The sequence below is a fragment of the Amphiprion ocellaris genome, chromosome 12 (assembly GCF_022539595.1).
Source record: "Amphiprion ocellaris isolate individual 3 ecotype Okinawa chromosome 12, ASM2253959v1, whole genome shotgun sequence".
NCBI lineage: Eukaryota > Metazoa > Chordata > Actinopteri > Pomacentridae > Amphiprion > Amphiprion ocellaris.
Genome location: NC_072777.1, coordinates 2,415,310 through 2,442,991, shown reverse-complemented (window position 1 = coordinate 2,442,991; position 27,682 = coordinate 2,415,310). Strand labels below are relative to the sequence as shown.

General features: G+C 36.9%; 1 long non-coding RNA gene across 1 annotated transcript in view; it reads left to right on the top strand.

Annotated features, from left to right (window-relative positions):
- Nucleotides 1-15,357, top strand: part of LOC129350221 (uncharacterized) — a 46,437-nt gene extending 31,080 nt beyond the window's left edge. Inside the window, exon 4 of the long non-coding RNA XR_008603569.1 lies at nt 14,414-15,357. This is a non-coding gene — a long non-coding RNA (uncharacterized LOC129350221). The remainder of the gene's footprint in view (nt 1-14,413) is intronic.
- The last annotated feature ends 12,325 nt before the right edge of the window (nt 15,358-27,682 follow it).

The following is a 27,682-nucleotide window of genomic DNA, read 5'->3' as shown; positions in this document are numbered from 1 at the left end:
ATTATAGGCAAAAAAACCCCAGGTATTGATATTGACCGATATTACATTTTTATGCCAATATCAGACATCTCTAGTCATCCATCCATCCATCCATTATCTATACACCGCTTAATCCTCACTAGGGTCGCGGGGGGGGCTGGAGCCTATCCCAGCTGACTCGGGCGAAGGCAGGGGACACCCTAGACAGGTCACCAGTCTGTCGCAGGGCTACATACAAAGACGAACAAGCACTCTCACATTCACACCTACGGGCAATTTAGAATACTCAATTAACCTCAGCATATTTTTGGACTGTGGGAGGAAGCCGGAGTACCCGGAGAAAACCCACGCATGCACAGGAAGAACATGCAAACTCCATGCAGAAAGATTCCGGGAAAGCCGGGACGCGAACCAGGGATCTTCTTGCTGCAAGGCGAAAGTGCTAACCACTACGCCACTGTGCAGCCCCATCTCTAGTCAGTTCTAGAAAAAAAAACTCAACAATAAAGAGTTTGTTTTTAAGCGTCATTAACATAAATACTGTATCTGCTGAGAATTTGACCCATAAATACACATTTCTTGCTATTTCACACTTTAAAGGTCACTGTTTCCGTATCAGCGGCCGTTGTTGATTCATTGACGTTTATGAAAGTTGTGTTCACTTCCTGTTTTGGGTCAACAGCAGCCACTAATATGCACACTAGTCACTTTATAAGTTGCATTTCTGTGCTTGGGGTTCCGGTTATTTAACTTCCAGACGGTGCAGCTGACAGAAGGCAGCCGGTCGGTCACGCTGGAGTCTCCCTCCATTCACCAACCGGCTCAGTGTCAGGCTTACCCCCAGGTAGCTGCTTACCTGACCTCTGACTCGCCAAGTGGATGACACCGGCTTGGTTTCCAACGTCTGACGGCAGCAGAGGATTGTCGGGGGATTTCCGACAGACCCCATGTCAGGCTGCCAAACCGCTCACGGCCAGCAACTTTCAATTTATTTATTCGCTCTTTGCACGTGATTTTTCCTCACGATGCCGTTTTCTTTGTGTCTGAATCACTTCAGCATCTTTCTGGAGCTTCATTCACAAAGTCAGACGTCCTGTTTGATCGCTGCCATCCGGGTTTTCCTCCACGGTTTCTCCTCATCCCCCCATCCTCCTCATCTTCCACTATTAATACATTTTTTCCTCCTCATCCTTCCATCCTGCTCTTCCTCCTTTTTCCTGCTCATCCTCTTTTCCTTTCCGTTTCCGCCGTTACTACACGTGGAAGTTCATTAAGAGATTAGAGTGAACTCGTTAGCAGAACGTGCCGCCCTCGCTGCCTTAACACCTCCTACTATTTTTGTTCTTTTGTCTGGATTTCAATTAGCAGGGAACAAAAAAAACAGCAAGAAGGAACCTGGAGCTCTTTACTTGCTGCAGACTGGGGGTTCAGAAATGTATTTTATGTACAGAAAAAGACAAAAAAAAGCAACAAAAACAGGACAAAATGTTACAAAAACAAGAAAATGACAAAAAATGAAACAAACAACACGAAACAAAACAAAAAAAGAGACAAAAATTAGACAGATAAGTTAAAAAGCAACAAAAATGGACAAATGACGAAAGAGAGAACCAAAATGACAAGTAGATAAACAACACAAATAATATTAAAAAGAACACGAAATGACAAAAATGAAAAAAAATAAACAACACAAGCGAGACAAAAAGGAAACATAAAACAACAAAAGCAAGACACAAAACGACCAAAACATGAGATAAATGACAAAAAAGACAAAAAACAACAAAAACAAGACAAAATATTACAAAAATGAGACACAAAATGACAAAAATGACACGAACAACATGAAACAAAACATAAAAGAGACAAAAAAATTCAACAAAAATTTACAAAGTAACACAAAAAATGGACAAACGACAAAAATTAGACAAAAAAGACAAAAACGAGACAAAAAAACCCCAAAAAGATGAAAATGCTACACAAAACAACGCATGAAGCAAAACACAAAATGGCAAAAATACGACAAATAACACAAGTGAGACAAAAAGGAAACATAAAAGGACAAAAACATGAGACAAACGACAAAAATCAGCCAAAAAAAGACAAAAAACAACAAAAACAAGACAAAATATGACAAAAAATGAGACACAAAATGAGAAAAGAACAATGAGCAATCTAGTATTTTACTTTATGATCAAAACAACTTGTCATGGTCTAGAAATTATTTTAAATTTATAGTTTTACTAATTTACAATCTGCATTTAATGTCTTCTCTGTAATTTTTACACTTTGGACCCGATTGGACCCACTGGAGGACCGGTTTTAGACCACGGGCCGCATGTTGGACACCCCTGCTGTAGAGTTTTTAAAATAAGGCCACGAGAGTTTAGGACACAGTGACGTGGAATGTTTTACCTGGTGTCCTCCAAACATGCTAAAAGCGTCTGAAACCCTTCACTTCCTGTCGTATTTCTGCTGCTGCTACCAGCAGGTTTGATGTTCAGTAAATCTGAAAACTCGTCTGCATGTTATTGGATGAAAGTAGCAGAAATATGAAATAAATTTATATTATCTTTGAATCCAAAATGCAGCAGCAGGTTTTGTACAAAGCCTGCCGGCAGCGACGCACCGTATCCACATGCTAACATGCTAAAAAGCTAACAAACATGGCATCTAACTGGTGCATAAACAGTTTTAAACAAAACTTTTGCATATTTTAAGCTGTTTACACCACATACTGTTCACCCTGCACATTCTCAGGTGAGTTATTTGCACATTCTTGCACTGTAGTAACGTATTTTTTAAAATCTTCTTTGTGATTACGCTTGCTGCTAATTTGTCACATTTAGCACTTTTTGAATTCTGACTGGCTAAACTTTTTAAATCTGTGTGTTTCTGTTTACTGTTGTGCAGTAAAAGTCTTCATATGTGGAAACCTACTTGGTAATTAAACTGTTCTGATTCTGAAATGTAACGAGGCCCTTCAGGCTGCAGGTTAGTGTGTGTGGCGTCATGGTGTGTAGCGGTTAGCGCTGTTGCACCACAGGAAGAAGATCTGAACCTGCTGCAGTCTGTCTATGTAGTGTTTCCCTCTTCTCTCTGTATCTGCATGACTTGTGGGAAAAGTTTTCTGTTTCTTTGCAGCGTGGGCTCTGCAGGATGAAGCAGGTGTAGCTGAGGACAGGTGAGCTCAGGTGTGAGGCTCTGAATGGTGAAGCTGAGGCCCTGAAGAGGAACATGTTTCAGTCAGAAACCACTTGAAACTGGGTCATCAGGCTCTTTCTGGCATCACTGTGCAAAAAACACTGCAGAAGAAGAAAGAAGAGTATTTAGATTTTTTTTTTGCGGTTGTTATTCAAGCATCTTTAGTGTATTTGCTCTCTAGGTTAGCATGATGTCATTTTGGCCACAAAGGTTTGCACATACCGTCCACATGTTTTATATTGCTTTACGTGTCTTTATGCACCTTTTAAATTGAAAAAAAATTGTTTTTTGCAATTTTTTGGGTCAACATTTATTGTTATTGTTGTTAGTGTTATTTTTAATATTTGCCCAAATTTGTCTTTATATTTCTTTATTTTTTTTTATTATTTGATGATATTTTTTATATTTTTTAAAAAGATATTTTTCATCAACATTATTGTTTTTTTTCTTTTTAATATTTGTCCAAAGTTTGTCTTTACATTTTTATATTTTATATCAACATTTTTTGTTAGTTTTATTTTTAATATTTGACAAATTTTCTTAAGTTTTTAAATTTTTTTTGCTTATTTTATGATACTGTTTTTTTAAAAAAAATATTTTCAATCAATATTTAGTTTGCTAGTTCTCTTTTTCATTTTCCCCTCAAATTTGTCTATACATTTGTTTATTTTTTGATTTTGTTTATAATGCTCTCTTTATTTTTTGAGATTTTTATAAACATTTTTTGTTGTTTGTTGATATATTTCAGAATTTTTTTGTTTTATTATTAATATTCACCCAAAAGTCTTTACTTTCTGACACTTTCTGATTTTTAATTAAAATATATAATTTCTAAATACATATATTAATGTGAATAATGTGCAGCTTGAATAGTTGATCTAAATAATTAATTACTTAAATTAGACTTTTTTCTTGCAGCTGTGCATTAATTAAATGGTAGGAATAAATCCCTGGAGTTAGTTTTTAGTGTGCAGCTAAAGATTTTTCCGTCATATTTAGTGTCTGAATGCGTCTCTGCACATCAGATCACATAATGGTGGTCATTTTAGAAACTCGGTCCTCATCGTCTCCATCAGGCATCTCCTTCCTTCTAAACTGTTGTTGGCCAACATCATTAGCATCACTGTTTGTCTCATTAGCAGCCTGAGTGTTTCTGAGGCGGCAGCACAGATGGTTTTAACGTTGGAGCGGCTGCATATCCGTCTTTTCTCATTGCCGCACTTCCAAGAAAGAGCTGGAAGCTGATTTGTGCTTCGGTTCACGAGAGAATTAACATCTTCATAAATCCTTCTGCCTCTCACTTCTGCTCATCTGTAAATGAAGCCAATGACAAGCCAAGGAAAAACTATTTCAATTCAGGTAGGATTATTTTTTTAAATAAAATTTTAAAAAATAAATGGAAAAAGGAATATCAGAAATAATAATTGAATCTAATGTAAAATTAAACAAAATAAAAGCAACACAAAATGAATAAAATAAAATCAACAATCAAAAGAAAATAATTTAACTTCACGTAGAAAAAATTTAAATAAAATTTTAAAATGGAAAAAATAATATCAGAAATAATAATTGAACCTGATGTAAAAACAACACAAAAAAAGTTTTTAAAAAATCATCAGAGCCCTATAAAATCAACAATTGAATGAAAAAAAATGTTTAACTTAATGTCTAAAAATAAAGAAAAAGAAAAAAACAGAAATGTATTAAGTAATAATTAAAATGGCCCATTTTAGGGCATCATTATCATGAGAAAGAAGAAAGAAGAAAAACTTAACTTAATTTAAAAATATATATTTTTAAAGATTCCCTATGGCCTGAGACACCAAGAATCCAAATAAAAAAATATAACTAAAGTAAAATAAAATAATGGAAAAAAAATAGAATTTCTTTTATAAACACAAAGAAAAAAATCACCAGATCCCTGTAAAATCAACAATCCAAGGAAAAAATAATTAACTTATGGTAAAATTTTTATAAAATTAAATAATCATTTTACCTAATGTCAGAATAAACAACTAAAAACTACACAAAAAAGTAAAAAATAATTTTAAAAAAATTCACCAGAGCCCTATAAAATCAACAATCCAAGGAAAAATTATTAAATTAAGGTACAATTTTAAAAATGAATAAATAATTAAAAATAATAATAATTTAATATAATGTCAAAATAAACAAATATAAACAACACAAAAAAGTAAGACATAATTTAAAAAAATAAAATAAAATCACCGGAGGACTATAAAATCCACAATCCAAGGAAAAATTATTCATTTCAGGTTGAATTTTTTAAAGATAAAATGAAATAAAATAAAATAATAATTGAAGCTAATGTAAAAGATAAACAAATAAAAACAATACAAAAAGGTAAAAAAATAATGATAATAAAATAAAATAAATCACCAGAGCCCTATAAAATCAACAGTCCAAAGAAAAATTATTAAATTAAGGTAGAATTTAAAAAAAAAAAAAAAATAATAATAATTAAATCTAATGTAAAAATAAACAAATAAAAACAGCACAAAAAGAATTTTAAAAATTCAAATCAACAATCCAAGGAAAAATTATTGAATTTAAAGTGTAAAAAATAAATAAATAAATAAATAAATAAAAACTGCCCATTTTAGGGCATCGTTACCAAGAGAAATTAATATCTTCATACTTCCTTCTCCCTCAGATTTCTCTTCATTTGTAAATTAAGCCTGTTTTGTAAAAGATCTCAGTGCTTTTTTGATGCACAGAGCTCATTTTTGCACCATTTTGAGTTGGGAATCTAAGATGTTTTCTAGCAGAAAGTCCAGAAATGCAGCAGAAAACTCTCCAGTCATTCTGATTCTCGCTGCTGTAGCTGCTGCAGTCTTTTATCTGACGGTTTATTCTGAGTAATGAATCAGCTGCTGACTATTCTAGAGCTTCTGTTTGAAGTTCTCACAGAGACCTCAATCAGTTTTAACCCCGACCTCCGGAGGTGACCTCTGTTGACCCGAATCAACCTCTCAGAGCGCGCTCAGTGGAGTAAACCCTCCTAAAGTCCTGCACAGCCGCTAATGAGGCTCTGTGATTGGCTCTGCAGAATTCGCCTCTCCAGAGACAGAGGCGCTGAAAGGACGGCAGAAATCAATGTTTAGCTGAGGTTTCAGGCCTCATCTCAGCACTAGAAGTAGGTTACAGCCACAGTTTGCAAGTGTGAGTTTGTGCATGACGCTGTTTCCACATTTTTTAACCAACAAACACACAAGAGAAGCGTCTGACCGCAGACACACAAACTCACACAAACTCACACACCAGTTCAGCTCAAGGAGAGAAGAAAATGTTGACTCTGTAAGCTGCATTCGACCATAGAACTTGTCTTTGCATCATGTATATTCCACTGTATTCAACATTTACTCCTTTTTAAATGCATAAACTGTGAGTTGCAGACATAAAACACAAATAAGGAAGTGTCTTTAATCTTTAAGATCCAGAATTGAGAACGCTTTTTAGCATTTAAAACTGCATTTAGCACTAAAACACCTAAAACAACAAGAAAATAAAGGATAAGGCAGATAAGATTTCTATGGATTGGGCATGTTTACTCAGGTTCAGTAAAGTCTGACGCATTATAGTCTGTCAAATATGTTTTAGAAACCAAAAAAAACACTATTTTACCTAAATATAATAAAATAGAAAATTATTTATAAAAAAAAAAGGTCTATCATATCGTGTCAGTGCCCTGAGAAACAAAGAAACAAAGGAAAAATAATTTAACTAAATATTTAAAAAATTTCCTGTGTTTGGAGAAGCCAAGAATCCAAAGAAAAATAATTAAACTTAGTGTAAAAAATGTACAAAAATAAATGTTAAAATGATTTCAGGGTGTCAGTGCCCTAAAAAGGCACCAAACCAAGGAAAAATAATTTAACTAAATTTAAAAATCAATTTTTAAACAAATGCTTACACCCCGAGAAACCAAGAATCCAATGGAAAATAATTTAATTTAATGTATAATTTTTTTAAAAAATTTAAATAAAATTTAAAAAGTAGAAAAATATATGAAATATATAGAAATACTAATTCAACCCAGTATAAAAATATACAAACAAAAAAATTTAAAAGTAAAAACTAAATAAATAGAAATCATCAGAGCTCTATGAAATCAAGAATCTAATGAAAAATAATTTAATTCAAATTTTTCTAAAATTTCTTGTGCGTTCACGAACCAAGAATCCAAAGAAAATAAACTTAATGTGAAAAATAAAAAGTAAAATTAAAAATTTATTAAAAAAAAAAAAAAAAAACTCAAGAAAACTAAGAAATCAAGAAAAAAAATTTAAATTAATTCAAGAAAGTACTTAAAAAAACAAGAATCCAGAGATAAATGATTTAACTCAATGTAGATTTTTAAAAAATAAAATAAGATGAAATAAAAAACTGGAAAACAAAATATTACAAATAATAACTTAACCTGACATGAAAAAAATTATTTTTAAAACATTCATCAGATCCTTATGAAATTAACAATCCAAGGAAAAAATATTTTACTTAATGTGTAAAAAAAAAAAAAAAAAAAGAAAAGTAAAAAAAAGAAACATAAAAATTGCCCATTTTAGGACATCATTATCATGAGAAATCTAAAACACCAAGAAAAATAATTACTTAAAAATCTATGTAATAAATAAATATATAAAAAGTGTAATAAAAATAAAATAAAAATGTAAAATGGCCTGTGTCAGGTCATCGGTATTTAATATTTTATTTTCTGTCTCCAGAGTGGATGTTTTTCCTGGTTTTCTGACGCTCTGAGCTGCTTTTTGTCTGCTGCTGCCACAGAATAAACAGGAAGTGAATCGCTCGATCAGTGACTCAGCTTCCTGAATGATTCTGTGGTCGAGGAGCTTTGAAGGTCGCAGACACACAAACCCTACAAACACATGAGCTACAACTAGTTTCACCGTTTTTTGGTTTTGTTTTGCTTGTTTCTTTGTTGTTGTTTCCACAAAGTCTTGTGAAAATGTTTTATTTTTAGTGATTTTTAAAATGAGATCAAAAAAGTTAAATATCCAACAGTTAGTTTTTTTTTACAGTAACTGGTTGATGAATGATGTCCTTTTAGTGATTTTTAAACAAAAAAAACTACTTTTTGAACTTCATACATAGTTCATTAAATGTTTCAGTGAATCACGATCTCAGTAAAAATCAAAAAATTAGTGGAAAACAGAAAAACATATTTATGGATTTGAAATTGTGCGTGTAGCTGGATACACATGTCAGGCTAATACATTATATACATCTATCTATCTATCTATCTATCTATCTATCTATCTATCTATCTATCTATCTATCTATCTATCTATCTATCTATCTATCTATCTATCTATCTATCTATCTATCTATCTATCTATCTATCTATCTATATAGAGATAGATATATAGATATACATAGTTTTAAATATTTTTTACATTTCTCTTTACATTTAAATTTTTTTATTTTTTTTGTTATTTTTGAAATGTTTATAAACCCTTTTTTTATTATTTTGTAATTAATGTATTTTTATTTTTAATATTTGTCCCAAAAAATCTAACAAAATTCTAACATTTTTTTATATACAGATAATTTTTTTCTGCCATTAATCCTGTTTGGAGCCTCAGATTTATCTTCTGTACCTGAATACATTAAAAAAGAAAAATATAACAATGATAATAATCAATCAATCAATCAATCAATCAATCAATCAATCAATCAATAAGTAAATAAAATTAGGTATAAAGTAGTAAAATAGTTTGAGCCTGATGCTTCTCTATCAATAATCTAATAATATATCAGTCAGAGGAACCAAACCAGGACTTTTACTGAAACTACATTTTGCTGCTGCGTACTTTTACTTCAGTAAAGTATCTGAATACTTCTTAAAACCATTGAAAAATAAAAATACTGAAATTAAGTACCAGTTTCTTAATTAGTTCTGTCTTGAAAATATGCAAATGGAAGAATTAGAAGTAAACAATCACAAAGCAAAGATTAATTTTCCTGTTTCTGACTCAGTTTTCTGACTCCTATTAGAGCTCAGAGGTAAATCTGGAGTTAATTCCACATAAAGTGAAGCGTTCACTGATGATGACAGATTTACTTTCACCAGTCTTTTAGTTTCATGAGGAAACTGGAAAACCCCTGAAGAGTCTCAGCTTCAGGTCAGACATCCTGACGCTCCACAGCGCCACCTGCTGGGTCAAGACAAACACTGCAAGATACACAGAAAAATGAAAAACTGAGGGCAGAAAGTCCAGTTTTTAATGCAGTTATTCAAGTTTATCAACATAAATTCAAATTATCTGATCCAGATTCAAGTTTTAAAGACAAGTTTTTAATTTGAGCAACTTAAATTCAATTAAAAATGATTTAAATTCAGTTTCTCATGGCAGATATTTCAAGAATTGCATTTTAAGAACCACAGTTGTGGAACTGTTCGTTTTGCTTTAATTAAACCAGAAAAAAGAATAAATATAGTTTTAGTTTGAAGGAAGAAGTATAAATAAATAAAAATTGATGACTGAAAAAATCAATTAAAAAAAATGAACTTTTTTTCAATCATTAATAAAAATCCTAATCATAAAACTTATAATAAGAATTATTTTTGTCAAATTACTGACATTATGATAAACAGAAAAATGTCCACATCAATCAGTGTTTTTAATATTTCATTTTTTAAAATGATGCTTTCTTTATTGCTAAAAATCTCTCTATTTTACAGATATTTTTCAGATTTTTTCTTCATTTATTTCTTTATTCATCTATTTATTTATTTATCTTTAATAAAACCCAGAAGAAATATAGATATTTGCTGTTAATTCAAAGAAAGAAATATATACATATATGACTGAAACAAAATGTGATTTTTGAAAATGACAATTTATTCAATCATTAAACAAAATCCTAATCATAAAACTCATAATACGAATTATTTTTGTTAAATTATTGACAAGATAACAAACTGTACATAATGCCTACATAAAAATAAGTATTTTTAATATTAAATATATTTATTTAAATTACAATTTTCTATATTGCTTCAGGCTGCACAGTGGTGTAGTGGTTAGCACTTTCACCTTGCAGCAAGAACATCCCTGGTTCACGTCCCGGCTTTCCCGGGATCTTTCTGCATGGAGTTTGCATGTTCTCCCTGTGCATGCGTGGGTTTTCTCCGGGTACTCCGGCTTCCTCCCACAGTCCAAAAATATGCTGAGGTTAATTGATCATTCTAAATTGCCCGTAGGTGTGAATGTGAGAGTGATTGTTTGTCTCTGTATGTAGCCCTGTGACAGACTGGTGACCTGTCTAGGGTGTCCCCTGCCTTCACCTGAGTCAGCTGGGATAGACTCCAGCCCCCCCATGACCCTAGTGAGGATTAAGTGGTGTATGGATAATGGATGGATGGATATATTGCTTCAAATCTATCTGTTTTCCTGTTTCCTGTCTTTTTTTATTATTTTCCCTATTTATATATCTATTTATTTTATCTATTTTTGTGCACATTTTCCGACAGATTATAATTTTTTTTACTGTTTATTTACAAGATTTTTAATTAATTAATTAACTAAATCTATTTTTGTGGTTTATCAGTAGGGCGGTATTCCAGCATTTTTTAAAAACCCCTTTTTTAGGGCACATTGCCATCATATTCTTTCCTATTTATTTAATTGTAATTTATTGTATTTATTTTTTTTACAGTATATTTTCGTGATCACTCCTTGTGTTTTTGTGACAGTTCCACCTGCTAAATTGCATAGTCAAGGAAGCCTGACATTTAGTTACTATAGCGACCACAGCATGACTGCCATTGTTATTTTACTCATTAAAAAACTAATGATGGTGATTACAGAATTTGCTAAACATGCAGTTAAATTACAGACTGAGAGAAGTATTTTAGGTGGAATAAACCTCTAAAACCACAACTCTAAAAGCTTATTTATATAACTTTGGGTGGAATAAAGCTTTAAATCTATAAATACTTGGACAAAAAGTACTATTTGGGTGTAATACGGCCTTAAAAATATAACTTGTTAGTTTACATTTGATTAAATCTATTAACACTTAGACAAAATGTACTATTTGGGTTTAATACAGGCTTTAAAATCTAACTTGTTAGTTAAAAAGTGTAATTTAGGTGGATTCATTCTTTAAATCTATGAATTCTTGGACAAAAAGTGCTGTTTCAGTTGAATTTAAATGCAGCTGCTGCTAGAACTGCAGCCTCCTGCACTACAAACACATAATATTTCACATTTCTGCCCATATCTGCCTCTAGGTGGCGCTCTTTTCACACCGCTTCATTCTCAGCGTTCTCTCCGGTTTCCCACAGAACTGGGAAATGTGAGTGCATGTATTTGTACAGCTGTTGTTGGTAAACAGATTCTGGTCAACGTGCTAAGAATAGTACATCAAAATGTAAAAAATGTCTATTTCCTGCTACCACAAGGTGGCGCTATGACTGTCAATGTACATAAACACATGGATGTCGTCAGGCCTGGACACTGATCACACGTAAAATTTCAGGCAGATTGGAGCATGTACAGCAGAGTCAGACACCACTTCCTGTTTCATGGCGAAGGATCCGTTTTTTTGGGAGTCGCCATGGCCACGCCCTTTGACTTTTGCACAGCATTTCGATAACTTTTCATCAGGAGGCAGGTTTGCATATACTGGCCAAATTTAATGTCTCTCGGACTTACCCCCGCTGAGTTATTAATGTCATCAAAATTCACAGCTAATTCAAGATGGCCGACTTCCTGTTGGGTTTACCGTATGGTCGTGATTGACTTTTTTGGGTTTCCTGATGTGCTGAATATGCCTACAAAATTTTGTAGCTGTAGATGAAACAATTTGCCAGTTGGCCTAATGACCAAATTTTCAATTTTCCAGGGGGCGCTATGGAGCCATTTTGCCACACACATGCGCAACTCACCTAAAATATCAAATTTTTCGCCAGTCCTGACGTGCATGCCAAGTCTCACGCATTTTGGGGTATGATAAGGCCGCCAAAAAGGCAATTCAAAAGACGGGAGAAAAAATAAAAATAATAATAATAATAATAAACCCTAGCATTTCAATAGGGTCTTCGCACCATTCGGTGCTCGGACCCTAACTAGAAACACTGACTTTAACAGTTAAATGCAAGTCAACTCAAATCAACTCAACTTTATTTCTAAAGCGCTTTAAAACAGCAGCCGCTGAAACAGAGTGCTGTACAATAAACAACGAAATAAAACATTAAAACAATAAATAAAACATACACATATTAAGACAGCAGCACAATAAAACAGAAGCAGAGTCTCATGCTGTGTTAAAAGCCAGTGAATAAAAATAGGTTTTAAGTTTGGTTTTCAAAACCGCCAGTGAGGGAGCCTCTCTGATGTGCATAGGGAGATTATTCCACAATCTGGGAGCAGCAACAGAGAAGGCTCTATCTCCTCTGAGCTTCCTCCTAGACCTCGGAACCTCCAGAAGCAGCTGAACAGCTGATCTGAGGGTTGGTGAGGAGGGATGAGGATGGATGAGGATGGAGCAGCTCAGAGAGGTAGGGAGGGGCCAGACCATTTAAGGCTTTAAGAACAAATAAAAGAACCTTCAAAGCAACCCTAAAGCGCACGGGGAGCCAATGGAGGGAGGCTAAAACAGGCGTAATGTGCTCATATTTTGGAGGGCAGCAGCAGCATTCTGAGCCAACTGGAGACGCGCTAGAGCAGACTGGCTAAGAACAAGAACCGCATCATCCCCAGAGTCGTTTGCCAGGAGAACATCATTAAAAACCCGTAGCAGTGCTGACTCCGTGCTATGCAGAGTCTGAAAACCAGACTGAAAAACCTCCAGTACGTTGTGCTCATCTAAAGAGGACTTCAGCTGGGCATGAACAACTGTCTCTAAAATTCTGGAAAGAAAGGGCAGCTTGGAGATTGTTCTGAAGTTAGATAAAACTGTGGTGTCGAGGCCAGGTTTCTTCAGCAGTGTTTGGACTGCAGCGTGTTTAAAACTAGTGGGGGACCACGCCAGTGGACAGACAGCTGTTAATGACGGTTAAAACTGACTGCCCAATACATGGAAAAACCTCTTTTAAAAAGTGAGGCGGGATGGAGTCGTGAGGGACCCTTTATGTGGCCGACAGTGTCTATGAAAAACGACAGAGTAACGGGCTGAAATTTATGGAGCCCAGCCCGGCAGCAGACAGAGGCAGAGGGGTCGACGGCAGGAGCTGAGATCAGAGCCCTTGTACTAACAACTTTATCAATAAAAAACTCCTGAAAGTTGACGCACAGTTCGATGGATGCTTCCTGGCAAACCGGCTTGGGAGCATTTAAAACTGAGTCAGTGGTATTAAATAAAACTCGAGGGTTGTGGCGGTTTGACTCAATGACTCCAGCTAAGTGAGCCCTTTTGGCTTCCTTAACCACAGTCTGATAGTCTCTCCAGCGGTCTTTTAAAATTAAAAACGACACTTGCAGCTTGTCCTTCTTCCAGCTGCGCTCAGCTCTACCACACTCCCTCCTCACTGCTCCAGTTGCGTCGTTGAACCAGGGCTCCAGTTTTGCTCTACGATGTGCAGTCTTTAAAGGAGCCACGGAGTTCAGAACACCTTGACAGAATAGAATGGAACCATGAGCTGAGTTCCTCTGTATCCATAGAGGATAAACTAGAGGGGACGCAGAGCTGATTAAAAGCAGCGGAGAAGCGACCGGCAGAGAGAGAGTTCAAAAACCCGACAGTACCGAGCAGGAGCGCTGGATTTAAGACCAGCACACGGAAAGCTGACATTAAAAATCACAGGCTTATGATCAGAGAATACGTTATCACCGATCTCAATATTCGACACAGACAATCCATAAGACAGAATCAGGTCTAACGTGTGTCCGTGTTCATGTGTGGGACCCGACACACACTGAACCACATTAAAAGAGGCAATAAGACTTAGAAAGTCCTTCACCAGCCGCTTATCGGGACAGCACACACGAATATTAAAATGCACAATATTTCTCCTGTCTGGATTAAATTTCAGAAATACAGTTTAGATTTACTAAATATTCCAGGAATTCTTGCTCTCAGTTTGACCATAGAAATGAACTTCTTGTTGAGGCAGTTTGTGTTTGAGTTTTTCTGCCTCGAGCTTCATCACCAGTGATGTTCAGGACTCATTCTTGTATTTTACACTCTCTGATGTTTTCTTTTCTTCATGTCTAGTGTGTGAATCATTTCTGGTTTGTCTCTTCAGTGTCTCATGTGGCCCTGCAGCTTCTCCTCCTCCACCTCCTCCTGAAGCCTTCATCTTCTTCATCATCAGCTGCTCAGTGACTCTGTTGGACGTCTCACCGCGTGGCAGCAGCTCAGGTCAGTGGTGAAGATCCTCTTTATCAGCTCCACACCCACAGACGTAGTGAACGCAGCGTCTGTTGTTGTGCTAATAAGAAGCTGCAGCTGAGCAGCAGCAACTCTGTTCACTCCAGCCTCAGTCACACATGGAGTCAGAGCAACACCCTGTCAGAGCTGATTCCTCAATGTTAGATCTGATTAATCTCTCTCTAGTAACAGGTTATGTACCACAGGCTTTTAAGGTTGCTGTAATCAAACCTTTACTTAAAAAGCCCACTCTAGATCCAGATGTTTTAGCCAACTATAGACCAGTTTCCAACCTCCCATTTCTCTCCAAAATTCTGGAAAGAACAGTTGCAAATCAATTATGTGAACATTTACAAAGGAATAGCTTGTTTGAAGAGTTTCAGTCAGGCTTCAGAGTGCATCATAGCACAGAAACAGCTCTGGTGAAAGTTACTAATGACCTTCTCATAGCGTCAGATAATGGACTGGTCTCTATACTTATTTTATTGGACCTTAGTGCAGCATTCGATACAATCGACCACAAACTTTTATTACAGCGACTAGAACATTCTATTGGCATTAAAGGGACAGCACTGGACTGGTTTAAATCCTACTTATCAGACAGGTTCCAGTTTGTGCATGTCAACAATGACTCTTCTGAGCATACTAGGGTTAATCATGGAGTTCCTCAGGGTTCTGTCTTAGGACCCATACTGTTCACATTATACATGCTTCCCTTAGGCAGTGGTGGTTTCACTGCAAGCATCTACTGATGTCACCAGGGAAGTAAATAAAAAAAGAACTTTGCGCTCTTTGCGCTCTTTGCGCTCTTTGCGCTCTTTGCGCTCTTTGCGCTCTTTGCGCTCTTTGCGCTCTTTGCGCTCTTTGCGCTCTTTGCGCTCTTTGCGCTCTTTGCGCTCTTTGCGCTCTTTGCGCTCTTTGCGCTCTTTGCGCTCTTTGCGCTCTTTGCGCTCTTTGCGCTCTTTGCGCTCTTTGCGCTCTTTGCGCTCTTTGCGCTCTTTGCGCTCTTTGCGCTCTTTGCGCTCTTTGCGCTCTTTGCGCTCTTTGCCTTTTCCAGCAACTTCTTGGTTTTGCAGGAACCACCCTTCAACTCCAATCCACTGACACTCCACACCACAGACCACAACCTTTCCACTCCACTATCATCCTCCGCAAGGTTCCCAGTGGGGATTCGAACCGTGACCCTCCACATGACAGACACACAACCTATGTGTGAGCTATCTTTCACACAAGGTCCTTCATGGACTTTGTTGTAATGATGGTTGAAAGAGGTTCTCATACAGCCAAAGTATGTATATATTGTAAATAAAGCTGCTGTAACAATGTAAATTTCCCCTGGAGTGGGGAGAAATAAAGAACTTTATCTTATCTTTATCTTATCTTATAAAGTGTCAAAAGAGCCCTGGGCTGGATTCAAACCAAAAACCTCCTGGATGAGAGGCAGATAACTTACCACTGCGCTATCCTTCCTACTGGGTGTAACTGTTAGTTTTCGTAAATGATGGTACACAAAACTATTAAGGAGGTGAAGATAATAAAGGTACTAAGGTGGATTTCAACCGGGGACCTTCAACATGCCAGGCAAAAAACTTACCTCTACACCACCTGTCCTACAAGATGCTGCTCTAACTTTGCTTAAATGATGCTAGCAATTAGTACTGGAGCATCCAAAGGACACATAAAAAGTGTGAGTGGGGATTTGAACCATGGACCTTCAACATGTGAGGCACAGAACTTACCTCTGCACCACATTTCCTACAAGGTGTTGTTGTAAATTGGCTTAAATGATGGCATCAATCAGTACTGGAGCAATCAAAGGACAAATAAAAGGTGTGAGTGGAGATTTGAATCATGTGAGGTACAGAACTTACATTGTAGGTTTGTTTCTGAGACTGAATACACCCAATCTCATCTGATCTGCAAAGCTAAGCAGGATTGGGCCTGGTTAGTATTTGGATGGGAGACTACCTGGGAACACCAGCTGCTGTAAGCTTTTTACTTCTCCTCACAACCTGAACAAGACACTGCTGGTCATTCACTAGAGACAGCTATCAACTAAAACCTCTTGGTTTCTTTATTATACACTCTATGAGGTGGATAAGCTGCAGCTCATGCTGATTTATTGCTGGTTCTGGTTGGAGCCAAAGAACAAAGGCGTCACCTGTTGGAGCAGCTGATGTCCTGCAGCCTCTTCACCACAGAAAGCCTCTGACAGCTTCAATTCTTTACACTCTGACTGCAAGACACCAATCACATAGGAACATATACATGTGTGGAACAAAGAGCTGAGCTGACACTCAACATGTGTTTGACCATTTATTGATAAAGACATTCAAACATGTCTAGAGATAGAACACCAACGCACGGTGTAAGAAAGGTCAGAACAGACTTCACCTGCTCAGGAAACTGAGGTCCTTCGGGGTGCAGGGAGCAATTCTGAGGACCTTTTATGGTTGTGTGGTGGTATCAGCCATCCTGTATGGAGTGGTCTGCTGGAGCAGCAGCATCACGGCTGCAGACAGGAAGAGACTAAAGAAACTGGTTAAGAAAGCAAGCTCTGTCCTGGGCTGGTGTTAGACAGGAGGATGATGACAAAGCTGTTGTCTATCATGGAGGACATCTCCCACCCCCTGCAGGAAACAGGACCATCACCGGCAGCTCCTTCAGGGACAGACTGCTTCACCCACAATGTTTGAAGGAGGTCCTTCCTTCCTGCAGCAGTCAGACTGTGTTCAATCAAACCTGCTCCCAGTAGTTCAGATCACCCATGAAGTAACTGCAATAAAATGTAAATAAGTCAATATGTGCAATTTCACAAGTTTTTTTTTTTTTTACAAGCATTTCTATTTCTTCTCTAAGGAGAAAGCATCTATTTATATCTGTGCACTGAGTGCTGCTTTTCTTTTTACTTTTTTTCCTATCTGCTACTGCCACACTGAAAATTTCCCCACTGCAGAATCTACCTATCCATCCATCTATCTATGGTCCGTCTACCTCCCTACCTATCTATCCATCCATCCATCCATCCATCCATCCATCTCTCTCACAGGTGTGGGGGTTGATTCACCTGTTCTCAATCACCTTAATCCACGAAGGCCCGGTTCTTCATTCTTCCGCTCTCTGCCAGACCAGAGACTTTGAAACCAGAACCTTTCTCCTACAATTAGTCTGGTTTCCCCTTTTTGTTTTCACCTTGGTTTAGTTATCCTTTCTGTGTTGGTTTTAGTTTCATTCGTTAAATAAACTCCTTGTAATCTTTGACCTGTGTCTGCAGATGTCCTGTGACACCAATGATCCCATCTGATATTTAGCATGTTTTCAATTATTGGTCCCATTTCTTAAAAAAAAAAAAAAAAAGCCCCCTGAAATCTGATCAGATAAATGAATGTGAAACTACTTTGGGTCTGCTGCAGCTGCCTCCCTCTGATCTTGTTCCTGCCCACAGCACAATCTGATCAGTGAAACACTGAAGGACAACTTCAGCATGTAAAACATAAATAAGCAAAGGCTGCAACTCGTGATTATTTTAATTTTAACTTAACTTTATGTGCTGTTCAAAAACTTTATTTTTTCTGCAAATGTGTAGTGATTCCAAATCTTGGTTATTGATCTCCTTGATTACAAAAAAAATCTGTATCGACCCGGAAAAAAAACAAACATGTCAGGCACCCTATGATGTTAACTGTTTGCCTGAATGTTTTTGTTTAAAATCCTCAGTAATAACCTTTGACTGGTTGCTCTTAACCCTGTAAAACTCACTGCTGCAAAAATACAACATCAGCTTATTTTTTAATTACTATTTTCTATTATATATATCTGAAATAAACCCTAATCTGGGGTCTGACAGCAGCGTGAGGTCAAAGAAGCTGCCATCAGCTGCTGCACTTCTGTCCGTCCAGCAGATGGAGCCATGGAGCTGCAGTGAAGTGAAGAGCAGCACAAGGCAACCACCACTTCCATCCACTGACGCATTCAATTTGACTGACGCTAATGTTTTATTGACTTCCAACCACTAAACCAATAAAAGCTGCAAGCAGCGTTGGACGGGTCCTCGCATCCGAGCGGCCCGACTGGCCCACGCATATCCACCAGGAGGCGCTGCAACTGAGAGAGTAAAGTTTCAGGCAGATTGGAGCATGTACAGGCTACTTACACAGCACTTCCTGTTTCATGGCGAGAAATCCAAAATGGCCGCCAAGTGGTGCAAAGATGTGATTAGGGCCGGACTCTGATCATACATGTAAAATTTCAGGCAGATTGGAGCATGTACAGGCTGGTTACACAGCACTTCCTGTTTCATGGCGAGAAATCCAAAATGGCCGCCAAGTGGCACAAAGATGTGATTAGGGCTGGACTCTGATCATACATGTAAAATTTCAGACAAATTGGAGCATGTACAGGCTAGTAAGACAGCACTTCCTGTTTAATGGCGAGGAATCCAAAATGGCCACCAAGTGCCACAAAGATGTGATTAGGGCCGGACTCTGATCATACATGTAAAATTTCAGACAAATTGGAGCATGTACAGGCTAGTAAGACAGCACTTCCTGTTTAATGGCGAGGAATCCAAAATGGCCACCAAGTGCCACAAAGATGTGATTAGGGCCGGACTCTGATCATACATGTAAAATTTCAGACAAATTGGAGCATGTACAGGCTAGTTAGACATGACTTCCTGTTTCATGGCGAAAAATTCAAAATGGCCGCCAGGTGGTGCTATGACAGTGAGTCTATATCGACCTATGGATGTGATTAGGGCTGGACTCTGATCACACATGTAAAGTTTGAGGCAGATTGATGCATGTCCAGGCTAGTTAGACAGCACTTCCTGTTTCATGGCGAGACATCCAAAATGGCCGCATTCTGCTGGTCACCATGGCCACACCGTCAGACTGTTGCAGAGTATTTTGATAACCTTTGATCAACCATGACTGGTGTCCATCCTGACCAAATTTGAGCTCTCTCGTGGTTACGGTGTTTGAGTTAATAGCTTTTTAAAATGTCCAAAAATGACAAAATGTCCAAAATATGAATCATATTTCAAAATGGCCGCATTCCGTGGCTCGCCATTTCCACGCCTTCAGACTTTTGCGGAGCGTTTTGATAACTTTTGATCACCCGTGATTGGAGTACATCCTGGCCAAATTTCAGCTCTCTTGGAGTTACGCTGTTTGAGTTTATAGATTTTAAAAAATGTCCAAAAATGACACAAAATTGTCCAAAACATGACTCATAATTCAAAATGGCCGACTTCCTGTTGCATTATGGGTAATGATGCAAGAGGCTTTTTTGTGCGTCTTGATGAGTTACATATGTGTGCCGAATTTCAGAAGTCTAGGTCGAACGCTGTCCGGGGGCTGAATTTTCGTAATTTTCTAGGGGGCGCTATTGAGCCATTTTGGCACGCACACGTGCCATTCCCCTAAAATATCAAATTTTTCGCCAGTCCTGATGTGTGTGGCGATTTTCATGCGTTTTTGTGTATGTTTAGGGCGTCAAAAATGCGTTTTCCCCGTCCGTAGAAAAAAGTATAATAATAATAATAATAATAATAATAATAATAATAATAATAATAATAATTCCTAGGGTTTCAATAGGTTCCTCGCACCACTTCGTGGTGCTCGGACCCTAATAATAATAATAATAATAATAATAATTCCTAGGGTTTCAATAGGTTCCTCGCACCACTTCGTGGTGCTCGGACCCTAATAATTTCTAGGGTTTCAATAGGTTCCTCGCACCACTTCGTGGTGCTCGGACCCTAATAATAATAATAATAATTCCTAGGGTTTCAATAGGTTCCTCGCACCACTTCGTGGTGCTTGGACCCTAATAATTCCTTGCATTCCAATAGGGTCTTCGCACCGTCGGTGCGAAGACCCTATTAAACCCACGGGTTTCAATAGGGTCTTCGCACCATTCGGTGCTCGGACCCTAATAATAAACCCTAGGGTTTCAATAGGGTCTTCGCACCATTCGGTGCTCGGACCCTAACTACACAAAAAACAACAAGAACTACACAGAAAATAACAAACAGCACAGAAGACAACAAAAACCATACAGAAAATCACAAAAAAAATACAGGAAGAGACTAAAACATTGCAGAAAACAACACAAACAACACAAAAAAACAACAAAAACAACACAGGAAACAACAAAAAAATGCAGAATACAACAAAAACTATGCACGAAATTACCAAAACAGCAAAGATGAGACCAAAACAGAGATGACTAAACAGACTACGAGGAAACTCAGAGCTCCTGGATGAACAGAATAAATGCATCATGGCTCAGAAACAGTCAGCTTCGCTTTTTGCAGAGATTTATGACCATGTTTAGTGCAAAAGTACAAACTGATGCATCTTTTAGTTTGTATTTCCTGCACGTGAACACAATATTTATTCCTCTGAGGCAGGTGCAGCCTGCTAGCTACCATGACCGGAGGATAAAACCTACAGAAATCTTCACATGAGCAGCCACAGCCTCCTAATAACAACAGTAGATCTGCCTTAAGGTCGATGCTTGAACTTTATCAGGCCTCTGGAGCAGCAGAGAGGATCTGAGCAGGAAAATCCAAGCTGCAGCTGCAGGTGATGTGGCAGTAATTTAGCACCGTGGTCAGTCATGAAAGCTTTAGGGTGGAGCTGCACTCCTCGGCTCGTCTGTCTCCACATCTTCTGGACCTTCGTGGTGATTCAGGGTGAGGTGCTCCCACTGTGCTGGAATATAAAACACTACACTCTCTGGTGTGTAATTGAGGTCTGGAATGGGGAGGCAGACGAGAGAGAAGAACAAAGTGAGGACTGGATGAGGTGGACGTGAGGCTGGGTGGGAAAGAAGACGGGGGTTGGAAGACATAAACAGAACATTAGCAGCAGAGGAGGATGATGAGGAGATGAAAGGACCACATCAACGCTTCACATCTGAGCTAAAACACCACAAAAGGTCTCATTTTAGGAGTTTTATCCATCTCAAATTATCAGGTTCCTTCTGCTCAAACATCTCTGATTTGCTTCTAACTTTAGTATCATAAACTCCAGATATCTGCAATGGCATCTGTGTAATTTTAGCTTGATATTTCCAATACGTTCCGAGATAATATTTCATAAAATCTGACTGTTGACCCACTTTCCGCAGGTTTTATCGTACGTTAAATTTGAGGCTGTTTGTGATGTTGTACAAGGCTCTATTTTTTATTTTTGTTGTTATAATCAGACAGTAAATGATCTACTTGTCCAATATTACAGATTCTTAATCAAGGAGATGATGAGAAATAACACAGAAAAGTTGTTTTTTTTTTTTTAATCTTTAAGAGTTACTGAGATATTGTTCTTCAAGCAGCCTCAAATTTCAATCTGCCACAAAAGAAAAAAAATGTCTAAAGTTGGGTTAATGGGTCATTTAAAAGTTTTTTCAAGTTAGAACATATTTGATATATTAAGCTAATATTTCACAAACATCTTTATAAATATCTATATTTTACACTATAAAAATATCTGGTAAATCAAAGATGATTGAGCAAAATTGTTTTAAAAATCTGATAATCTGAGATGAAATAACTATTTTCCTTATATGGGTTTTCCTGTTGTTTTTCTTCTTATATTTCCTGCTCTCACTTTCTTCCTTCACTTGTGTCTCATTTTTTCATGAAGGTATTTCTAGAGTCTGTTAATAAAGTAATAAAGCAAACATCCAAACACCCAGAGGGATCCAGCCAGGCTTAACAAGCTGAAAAACACATGTGGAACCACCAGAACCAACAGATTTACAGAATCCTCAGAGGGTTTTTATTCTCAAAATATAGACCATCAGTGTAGACACACAGTATGAAAGTGAGAACAGTCATTGAATTCAGTTCGTGTTGATGTTTTTTGCATTGAGAACATGCACATGACACTTTCTAACGCTTGTCAAACTTTTGTAGACAATTTGTCAGAAATGAAAGCCTTTAACTGTCTTTTATTGAGCAAGAAACACTTATTTTTTTGACAAATTATTCCTGTTTTGTTAAATTACAGGTAGGATTTAGTGAAAAAAGTATTAATTTACACATTTGCCACATGACAACAGACTAAAACTTTGAATAATGTCCACATCAAAAACCTGTATTTAAAAAAAAAATGTTCTTTTAAAATGTTTGACCAAAAGATAGATAGATAGATAGATAGATAGATAGATAGATAGATGTGTGTGTGTGTGTATATATATATATATATATATATATATATATATATATATATATATATATGATAAATTATATTTAAACTGTTTTGGTAAATTACACATAAAATCTAATAAAATTACAGACAAAAGTGATGACAGTAAAAAATTAAATTAAGTTGAAAAACAGACCAAAATTTTGCATAATGTTCACTCTAAAGAGTCAGTATTCTAAATATTTAATATTTAAAAATGTTTAAATTACATTTTTCTACTGTACTTAAATCTGCAAAAAATATATTATTATTTTAAAAATATTTTATATTATTTATTTATTTTTTTTAAACAGTTTGTGTAATTTTTAAAACCCATTTTATGGAGGAAACAGGTTTTACACATTAAAATTGCCAACGAAGTGAAACATGGACTGAAGGCTGTGAGAATTTATTGTCCACATTTCACCATCAAAATGTTTTATTCTTGATTATTTATTCTTTAAATAATTTGTCTTTTTTCTGAGGACCATAAAGGGGCTACATCTGCCTTCTTGTTTTACAGTCTTGACACCAGAAAACAGCTATTATCTGTGTTTAGGTTATAATTTAAATGCTGCTTTAACACTACAAATCACAGTTTTGTATGTTTTACATCTGTCTCATTGTCCGGCACACGTCAGACTGGACTTTATAATCTGGTTTCTTGGACTCATTCAGCCCAAGCAGATGGCAGCTTGTGTATATTTTTATTTACAAAACAGAACTGGGGGAACTCCCTTCTTATTTCTGTCATTTTCTGTCACTTACCAACAACTGGTGTAATTTTCTAAAAGCTGCTTTACAGGATGTCCAGGTCTAACTCTGCACTCTGTGGAATAAACTTCAGGAACACTGCAGGTTCGTTATTTTAGAAGAGTTCAGGCATGTTTAACTGAAAAGTCAGAAAAAACGTGAAAACAGAAAGAATATTTAAGTTGTCATCTGCTATGTCACATGTGCGATTTATGGTTCTGTCAGGAAAATCAACCAAACACAGGTTGAAAACCAAAGCTACTGGATGAATGAATAAATGCAGCATGGCTCAGAAACAGTGAGCAGAGCAGCTAGTTGTTGCAGATCCATCCAGCATGGTGAAACATCTTTCTAGAGATGATGAGCAGAGCAGAGAGGAAAAGTCTGGAAAGGCTGTAAACATGGAGATAGTTAAATATCCACAGTATATGGAGACACAACTTGTTTTCCAGTGTCGGTAGCACCTGTGGACACTTCAGTAAAAGAAATAAATTCCACCTTTTCCTTTGTGATTTGTGCTGTTCTGGGTGCAGGACTTTAGATTGCAGTGAAAAATGAATCTACAGTGAATGAAAAATGAGACAGAAGCAAAGAAAAACACCAGAAACTGCAGTTAACTGCACTGACTAATGTAAAAAGGAAACTACATGAATCAGTCGTTTCTACGCTGGAAAGAAAAAGCAGAAAGAATGAATGTGATGAAAAAAACGAGCGTTTCGACTCTGCTGACATGGATACTTGGAGTGCAGCTATCTGCAGCTATTTAGCAACAATATTAATGAAGTAAAACAACATGCAGCTGCTGATCTTCATCCTGTTTTTTCCCATAATGCAGTTCCACAGAAACAGCAGGCGCCAGCTGGCAGGAGGCTTGATGACAGACTTCAGGTGCTGATAAAGACATGTTGACCTGGTTAGGCTGAATCAGCTGCTGGATCAAACTGTGGTCCGACTCAGATTGTCATCTACTGATTATCTGTAACGAAGCGTCTCCACATTTCTAACCACCACGTATACAGACCAAAGCTTCTTCTCTGAGCTCCACAAACAGGAAAGGCTGTGATTATAAACACACAGAGAAGCATCCAGCTCATAAATACTTCTCCGACGACACCGTCCAGGATGAGTGCTGATGCTGAAAGTCCAGCAGCTGCTCACAGATGTTCATGCTCAAATCTGGGGGTTATTTCAAAGTAGAAATCGAACAGAAACTCCCTCCTCCACCCGTCACTGTCGCACTTAGAGAACTACACGCTGGATCTTTAGAAACAACATCAACCCTCTGAAGACATTTTTCTTCACTGCTGGTTCATTTTTCACTGCAATCTAAAGTCCTGCAGCTCGATGGAAACCATGAGGAAGGAGAGAGAACTCAGGAATGTGTTCTTGGATGTTAGAATGACATAAATCATATAAAAAACAATGACAAAAAAGTCAACAAGCACAACAGTTTCCCAAGTATCCATGGGTGTAAACAACACTGTAAGCTGTTTACATTTTTAACAAAATCTATAAACTGCTCAGCTGTAGAAAGATGTTTCTCCATGCTGAATGGATCTCCAACAACTAGCTCCTCTGTTCACTGTTTCTGAGCCATGCTGCATTTAATTATTCATCCTGTAGCTTCGATTTTCCTCCCAGTCTCTCTGTGGAAACACTGCCTGCAGTTCAACCTGAAAACTCTCTGAATGTTTAAACAAGTTGGTCACAGCTGAGTCAGTCGTGGATTTTTAGTTGGTCTGAGTCAGTTATACTGAATCGCATGTCATAGATGAGTAGTTCAAGGACTGTTGGAAAGTTGGAATTCTGACTTTTCGTTCCTGTTTTTACAGTTTCTGGCTGATAAATTGTGTGATTTTTGGTCAATTTTAAAAAGATAACAAGGTGTTCAAATCTGTCGGTGGTTTCTAGAGTTTAAAATCAGTCAGTTTATAGAAAGTATGGTGGAAAAACAAAGAAAGGAAAAACTGAGGAAGACCCCAAGAGAAATTTTTGCTGCTGCAGATAAAAAAGAAACTACAGAGGAAGGATTAAAGTCTGAAAAAGAAAAATCAAGGGCAATGCACTCACATAAACAGTGTTTGTGTAATTACTCCTAATGCCAGGAGGGGGAGACAAAAGTTCCACAAGTTAAAAGTTTTTTTTAAAAAGGTGATATTTGAATAAAAATATTAAATAATTAGCTTTTTAAAAGACGTTTTAGGTCTTGAATGCCAACATGTGCTTTCAAAAGTTTAAATTTTTTGTTAATTTTGGCCCCTAAAGCCTATAAGTTCAAGCAGAAGGCAGCGTCTGACTCATTTACAGTTTACTGTTATAATTAAGAACACAAAAAAACCCTCACTGGTTTTGTTTTCGATCCAAGTGACGTCTTAAATGAAGCTTAAACATCTAAAACAGCGTCTTTTTTGTATCTACAGCTGCATGAATCTTTTAATTAATGTCGGATGATGAACCAAAGCAGCCGAGGGAACAAGAAGAGGAACATTCAGAGGTCAGAGGCAGAATAAATCCCAAATAGAAATCAAGTGTTTGGTTGTTGGTTGTTGGTTGGTGTTCAGCAGCGAGGTGGTGATTTATCCATGTGTCATTATGCATGAAGTCGCAGCGCTGCCAAACCGTCTCCCACGAACTCACATGACCGAAGGGAGTCCAACTTTTTACTGAGTGGAAGGTTGTCAGTGTGCACAACACAAAAGCTCAGAGAAAATACAGTTAAAGTCCATGAACAGTAGTAAAACCATCAGTGATCTGAGTCTGTTACGGCACAGAAACTCTTATTAACTAACCTGCTATGTTTAAATCATTGAAAACATGCAAAATTCTAAAATTAGGGTTAGTCCTGCACCTCTATGGAAACAAAACAATCATGACTAGATGTAGAATAATCAGTTTCTTTGATTTTTTTTACCAAGTTTTTAAAAATCTGGACTCGATATGTCCAACATTTTCCACCAGTGTTTTTCCATGTTTCCAGACTTTTCCTCTCTACTCTGCTCATCATCAGTAGAAAGATGTTTCACCATACTGGATGTATCTCCAACAACTAGCTCCTCTGTTCACCATTTCTGAGCCATGCTGCATTTATTTTAGTAGGTTTAATTTTCCTCTCAGCCACCTCCTGTCTGCACAGTGTCAAAAAAGGCCAGAAGGACCCAATTAAAGTCAACATAAAGTAGTAAAAGTTGGTGTTCTGAGCCGTTATTAACCAGCCAAGGATTAAAAACGACACCAAATTACAACATTAGGTTTTAAACTGGTGAAGAAATTACCAGGATTCTGTCTGTCTTAACTTTCACAGCAGCTTTTAGTGATTGGCAAACATCAGGGATGCATTTGGAAACTGCAGTTCATTCTATTTAGAGAAATCATTTATTATGTCCCAATACAAAGGATGGCAAATGGCAAAAAATACCAGCATGCAGTTTGGAAACCAGCAGGATTTTCACATGACAGTGTCTCGGATTCACCAGCAGGACGGTCAAAGCTTTATAGTAGTAGTACTGTGTAAATACTGCATGTTGTAGTGTGTACTTTGTAATGGAAGCTGCAGGATGTACGTAAAGAGAAAAGTTTGCAAAAACAGGAAAATAAGTTTTGTTTCCAGCTTCTTCTACTCCATTTATAACAGTCATTTTAGCGTATTATAGCGCCACCTTCTGGTGACATTATGGAGCCAAGTTTATTCACTCCAAAGTGAAAATACAAGTATAAAAGAGAGTAAAAGTTACTTCTTCTAGACATGGTTTTGCTTTCATTCTCTGTTTTCAGTTGTATTTGAAATGATTATAAAATAGAAAAATAAATCGCAAGTAGGAGATGAAAACTCACCACTTTTTTCATTTTTCTTCTTGAAAAAAATACAATATAAATAAGATTTCCTCAACCAAATTGCATTTTACTTAGGTTGCTTTGATTTGGTTGCCTTCTGAGTTGCTAATTACAATGATAATGTTATTAATTTAATCCTCATTTGACTTCTGCGACACCTCAAACATCTTATTTGTAGAAAAAAATTTGTAAAATTGCAGAGGTGGGTGTTAATTCTTACAAAAGTAGTCAACCTGTTGTTTATCTGAAAATTCTGAGAAAATGTAATGAAGAAGGCCAAGCTGTTCTGTAAATATCCTAGCTAACAAACAACTGGTAGAACTGTAGTAACTCATGATTCTGCAGGAGAAATACTAATGCTAAAG